This window comes from Pteropus vampyrus, unplaced genomic scaffold, assembly GCF_000151845.1.
Source record: "Pteropus vampyrus isolate Shadow unplaced genomic scaffold, Pvam_2.0 Scaffold144, whole genome shotgun sequence".
NCBI classification, from domain to species: domain Eukaryota; kingdom Metazoa; phylum Chordata; class Mammalia; order Chiroptera; family Pteropodidae; genus Pteropus; species Pteropus vampyrus.
This window is the reverse complement of record NW_011888925.1, coordinates 986094-992422: the sequence shown is the minus strand read 5'-3', so window position 1 is coordinate 992422 and position 6329 is coordinate 986094. Positions and strand designations below refer to the sequence as shown.

At 48.6% G+C, this 6329-nt stretch overlaps 1 protein-coding gene across 5 annotated transcripts in view; it reads left to right on the top strand.

Annotated features, from left to right (window-relative positions):
- The window catches only part of LOC111744944, a 66281-nt gene that overhangs the window by 17286 nt on the left and 42666 nt on the right, over nucleotides 1-6329 (top strand). Inside the window, exon 3 of one of the 5 annotated variants that reach the window (XR_002782394.1) lies at nucleotides 2373-2788. The exons of the other annotated variants lie outside the window; for them this stretch is intronic. The gene's annotated coding sequence lies outside the window, so the exon portion shown is untranslated. Of the gene's footprint in view, nucleotides 1-2372; nucleotides 2789-6329 lie in introns of those variants that run through there. 5 annotated transcript variants of the gene reach the window in all.

Below are 6329 nucleotides of genomic sequence, written 5' to 3'. Positions count from 1 at the left end.
CTGTTGGCTCCTTTGTTGTGAGTTAATTAAGCATAAATGCATGGTTTTATTTCTGGGCTCTCTGTTCTGTTTCACTGATTTTGTGTTTTTACTCTAGTACTGTTTCGATTACTCTAGCTTTGTAATATTGTTTGAAATCAGGACGTGAGATGTCTCCAGCTTTGTTCTTCCTTCTGAAGATTGCTTTGGCTATTTGGGGTCTTTTAGGGTTTCATACACATTTTAGGATTGCTTGTTTTATTTCTGTCGAAAATGCCATTGGAATTTCGATAGAGTTCGTGTTGAATCTGTAGATTGCTTTGGATAGTACTGATAAAAATCAGACTCCCAGAGAGAGAGTCCTCCTCGGCTGCATTTCCTTGCTCCGACTGTGTAGAAAACACACTTTGCAGAATTTCAGAATTGGGTAGCTGGTTAGCAATCCTCTGGTTTCACCAATCCCTTCACTGTAAGATGAAGAAATGAAGACCCCAAAAGCTGCGTGCTGCATGGCTTCTGTATTGTCTCGAGCTGTGACTGACTGACTGATGAACCGCAGTGGTCGGGTGGTAAACCAGAAGGCCCTCGGAGGGGTTGCTGGGAGCCTGCACCACATCGGGGACCCGCCCCCACCCCACTCTGATACTATCACCAACTAGCGGCCCCTTGGGCCCTGGCCTTTTGGGTTTCCGGTAACTTGGGTACTGTTCAATTTCAGGAGGAGCTGATGCTGGCTGAGGTCCCTGCCTCTGATCAGGCCGCCCTCCAGGCAGTGCTTCTTGATGTGAAAACCATGTTTTTCAAAATCTCGTCTTTTTGATATTCAAATGCATCAGACCGATGCGTTTCAGGACTGTTCTTTGGGCATTTTCACGTCTTCACGTCCCTTACAGTTTGTCCTCATTTTTTTCTTCTGAGATCCCTTCAGGTGTTCAACGCTCCCAGGAAGAAGCAGGGCCTGTTCCCCCACTTTCTAACTGCACGTGAGGAATGAAGAGCGTTTCATGTTCACGAATAAGCTATTGCTTGTTGATGTTCCGATTTCAGAGAACGTGTTCTTGTTTCACTTTGTTATGCATGAAATCGCAGTGAGCGGTACACGGCTGACCATAATTCAGTGCTCGAGAGATGTAGTCTCTACTATATTAGGTGTAGAAATTCAGGGGCAAAAAGTACCGACGAAGGTTGGAGGATCAGGTAGTAATAAAAATGAAAATAAAATAAGAACTCACCCTCATCAAGCACTCTGTATGTGTCAGGCATGATACAAATGTGTTATGTGACTGGATTCATTTAATCCTCATAATAACCTTACGAAGTGGGTGAAATTATATCCCCACTTTACAGTAGAGGAATCGTGAGGCTCAGAAAGATGAAGTGACTTGCCCAAGGTCATAGAGAGCTGGTAAGGGCAGAGCCAGGATTTGAATCTAGATTGACTGACCCCAGAATCTTTTCTCTTAAATGCTACATCCGATGGCCTTGACAAAGGCTCCATTAAGGAGGTGAGACTTGAGCTGTGCCTTCAGAATGAGAGGTCCTACAGCATGGGGACAATCTGAGTGATGGGCCAGGGAGGGAGTGAGCATGGCGGACCCCAACAAGGAAGATGAGATTGATCTCACATGCAGAGGCCATGCATCGGAGAGCAGTGGGGAGATGGTGGTGTCGAAGGGTGGGGAGAGATGGTAAAAAATCTTAACATCCAGGCAGAGGGTTTAGACTCGATCTGGAAGCACACAGATTTGAAAAGTGTTGAAGGGTGACTTGTTAGAAGCAGAGATTTGGGGAGGTTTTGGGGTGGCAACGGTAGGTCTGAGGGTAGGAGGTGAGGAGGCAGGAATGAGGTGCCTAAGGGTCTCGCCTAGGATGGTCAAGAGAAGTGGAAGGAAGGGAGGTTGACGTGAGGGAGTTTACGGAGGGTCAGCAGGTGGAAGAGGAAGCTCAGCATTTAATTGACTTTGAGGTTCTGAGTCTGGTGAGAGGCACAGTGTCGACCCCATGGGCCGACATCTCACTGCTTGTCTTAAATTCTATCACCAGGAGGTGAGTCCACAAAGAATTAAACATTTATGACCTAGTCAGGTAGTTTATCTTTAAATTTCACCCGTTTGGGTAGCCTACTAATACAGACTTTTTTTTTTTCTATTGATTGTTGTATCTGTGATCAGAGAAGGTTTGATCAGAGAAGCAGAACCTCCGTGAGCCATAGAGAGACAATGAGGGGTTCATCCTACGCGTCAGAGCTCCCGCGATGGTGGGGGGTGGTTTTGCAGTCTGTTAGGTGTTGTCCCCTTGTCTCAGCTAGGCCAGCGTGGGAGGGAAGATGACATGGAGTGGGGAAGTGAGGGACAATTTGCACCACATCTGGCTCTTATTGCCTGCTATCTCAGTGATTCAGGTGACCTGTGGGACAAGCTGGGGCCCTTCACTCCAGAGACACACACTCCTGGCTCAGGAACTAGAAGAGCCACGGCTGCCGCAAGCCAACGAGGTGAGCCAGAGCTCAGTGACGGTGTGCGAGCTGTCTCCACCTCTGCCGTACTCGACCTTCACTTCACTTGTGCCTTCCAAATCTTGCACACATTTCTCGTGTGGCCATTCTTAACCCAGGACCCTGCAGGGACGAAAATTCTGGGAAGCGTGACGACGCTGACCCAGCACGAAGCCGCCACGACTGTCCGCATACATAGCAGATTCTCTTTAATTCTTCTCTTTTCTTCTTCAATGATTTGATTTGAAGGACTTCCGTAGAAGCGGCATAAACTTTCTGAGTGAAACGGTTGTAGCCACCATTATATCTGAGTGTCTCTCCATCCTCCCTGAGCATTTTTAATAAATCTCATCTTTTCTCTGAACTTCCTGAAGTTTAATTTGTTTCTGAAGGTAGAGCACATGGGGCAGGTAAGTTCCAGCCGCAGGATGCATTTCTGGATTTTAAGAGGTGATGACACATCCTATGTGAAGATGAGTTCACTGCTCTAGGCTGGGCTGCTTCTGGCCAACACTTACATGGGTGGCGGGTGGTTTATTTTTTTTGTCTTCTTCATTTTACTGCTACATCTTCTGTATTAGCTCGCTAGGACCACCCTTACAAAGTGCCATTGACCAGGTGGCTAACTAACAATTATTTTCTCGCAGTTCTGGAGGCTAGAAGTTCCAGATCAAGGTGTTGGCAGGGTTGGTTTCTAGAGGCCTCGCTCCTTGGTGTATAGACGATGTTCTTCTCCCTGTGTCACCATGTGGTCTGTGTCCTCATTTCCTCTTGTTATTAGGACATCCGTTGTATTGGATTCGGGCCCACCCTAATGAACTTATTTTAATTTAATTACTTCTTGAAAGACCATATCTTCAACTACAGCCACATTCTGAGATATGGAGTTATGACTCCTCCACAGGAATTTTTTGGGGACACAATTCAGCCCATCACACCTTCCTTCCCATCCACGTTACCTCATGGTGAAAGGTCAGCCCATCGACCGTACCGGTCGCTCGCTTCTTCCATATGGTCACTCACGGCAGGTGGCCTCTGGGCTTTTCTGGGGGGGTCGAGAACGTTATTTTCTGAGGGCTGTTTTCCTGTACATGGCTGTCTTTGCCTGGGCAAGGAGTGTTCCTCCACGCATTCCGACTTGGTCAGATCAGAAAGCAGCAAATCCAGGGGATTATTTTTTTTACTGCATGTAGAATTCCTTGCATAGCAGAGAGTTCAGGAAGGAAGGCCCTGATTGGGGACAGAGGTCAGGGCCACAGAGTTCAGGGTTTCTTGAGACGGGGTCAGGCTCTCTTCTGATAATCCCAAGTTTGCTTGATTAGCTTCTGAATTAATGTATCTAAAATGAACTCTGTCATGACCAGCAATCTAATTCGATGCTTAAGCTTTATTTTCTCCTACCCTTGAAGTCTCAGTCACTAAGAGAATTTGCAAAGGAGCAGAAGCAGGATTGGTAAGAGCGAGGGCTCTGTTTCTCTCACTGTCCGGGACAGCTGGCCACTGGGTCCAGCCTGCTCCCCCGGGAGGCACAAGCGAGGCACAGAGGGCCACCCTGCCCGGCAGGAAGCTGGGTCTGGGCTAGGGTTCCCGGGTCCTTCCTACTGCCCTCCTGAGGGAAATGGGGAGAGAGAGCCGTGATGCCCATCTACAAATCTGGTAGAACCAAGCCAGAGGGGACCTGGCATCTTCTCTCTCACGTCTCTGGATTCCTGTTCCCTGTTCCTGGCCAAATCTGCTGTCGCTTTTTATTGAAGTGAAAAAAAGTCACGATATGAAAATTCTCTAAAGCCACTTTGGTATACTTTCAAGAATAGCTTCAGGCAAAACAGGGGAAGGGATGTGACTGCACCCAGGGCTGGATCACCCGCGGGGAGAACTGGTTCTAGAAAGAACTTGAATTTCACGCCACGGCTTCACACACAGAGGAAAAAGGGACTGGGAGGCATTGGGATGGAGGGATAGAGGCCTGGTGCTTGTCCAGGATGTCCCCCTCTGTCCCGTGACAGGCTTTTAGGGAATCTTAATAAAATGGTCGGGAGCAGTCTGGCAACCTGCCAACGCTCCTTGTACCCGAGACAAAAATATTGGTCTGACGAAATTGTTTAGGTAATTTCCTAGCGCATTTACCCGTTCACAGACCCAAAACGCCCAAGTAAATTGACCTCTGAAAGAAAATAAAGCTATTAAAAAGTCGTCCGATTATCTTATTACGACAAGTGCTGAAGTAGATGCACTTTGTAATCTTAACTGTCGGCATCGGTGAAACACTTGTGTGCCAGAAGGCCTAAGAGGTACCGTTTTAGAGTGATTTTTGTACTGGTGTTCACTTTCCTCTTTTCTAAATGTGGCTGGGGTGGTCAATTCTAGACAAGGAACAGAAGAAGGGGGAAAAAAAGGAAAAAAGAGACACTTTCCCACCAGTGCTCACCCGAGGTCTAGAAAATGGTTAAAATGGCCCTGTAGAGCTGGTAACTACCGGTTGGGGGAGGTCTGGGGAGCACTGGCAAGGGCCGGAGGGGCCCAGTTTTAGTGCGAAGAGGCCCTGGGGTGAAGCGCCACCCCTCCCGTCCTGGGATCCTAGCTGAGAAGAACAGAATGTGTGCGCTGGCTGCACCTGCCTGGCCGAGGCTGCGGGAGGGGAGAGAAACCACGAGGCGATGAGGAGGCCAATCGCTGTGTTCTCTAAGATAACACTCTCTTCTGTAGAGGAAATTTCTCTGGAGCAGAGGCAGCTGGAAGAGAATTCCAGCTGGATCTTACCAGGGCTGCCGATTTCTGAGCACCCTCTGGGGTGCAGAGACCTCTGAGTGAAACAATGTGACCAGGCTTCCCTTCGCTGTTGGTATACATTCCCCTGTCCTCCCAACTCCTCCTTCTCGCTCTTTCTCAAAAGTCCCAGAGGCCCCCGGGCCTTTGCACATGCTATTTCTCTGGCTTTAAGGCAATTATCCTTCAGGATTTCATGCAGCCCTCACCCCCTCAGGAAAGCCTTGACCGAGGCTGGGGCGGGTCTCCTTTTAAGTGCTCTGATGCCAGGTTGTAACCTCAGCCTCTAAGAAATCAAGAACCTCCTTCCATGTTGCCAGGTGTTCACTTCTGGTCCCTGAGAGAAGGGAGACCCTTGCTGTCTGCAAGCCTGGGGCTAAGGGTTCTGCTGTGCACGGCCCTGGCACCCGGGGCTGCACAGTGACTGTTCGTGGATGACTGAACGTCGCTTTGCTCAGCTGCGACCCCACGCCCGGCACCGCGTATTCCTAATCTCGTGTGACGTGCACAAGAACCGTGTGAGGAAGGTATCGGGTACCTTTCTAGATGAGGACTTGGTGGCTTGGCAGGTTCCACAGCTAGACTGAGGTCGCACGGCTACGAAGTGGCAGTAATTCCCAGCTCTCACACGTAAGGTGCATGATGACCGCGGCACGGCTGGTTAGAAGTGCAGCTTTCCTCACACTGCTCCTGAGATGTCCATGTTGTCACAGCATTATTTTTTATTGTGGTAAAATATACATAGTACAAAATTTACCGTCTTAACCATTTTTAGGTACACAATTCTGTCTGTGGCATTAAGTATATTCACATCACCAGAACTTTTTCATCTTTTGAAACTGAAACTCTGTCCCCATTAAACACTACCTCCCCATGTCCCCCCCATGCCCCCCGCCCCCAGCCCCTGGCACTCATGTTCTATTGTCTGTTTCGAATTTGACTAGTCTAGAGACCTCCTATCCGTGGAATCATATAGTTTTTGTTCTTTTCGTGTCTGGCTTTTTTCGCTGTCACAGCATTTTAAACAAGGGCCCCTGGTAACCCTCATGTAGGAGTCTGGACCGCTCTGAGAAATTCCGGTTGTGAGGGC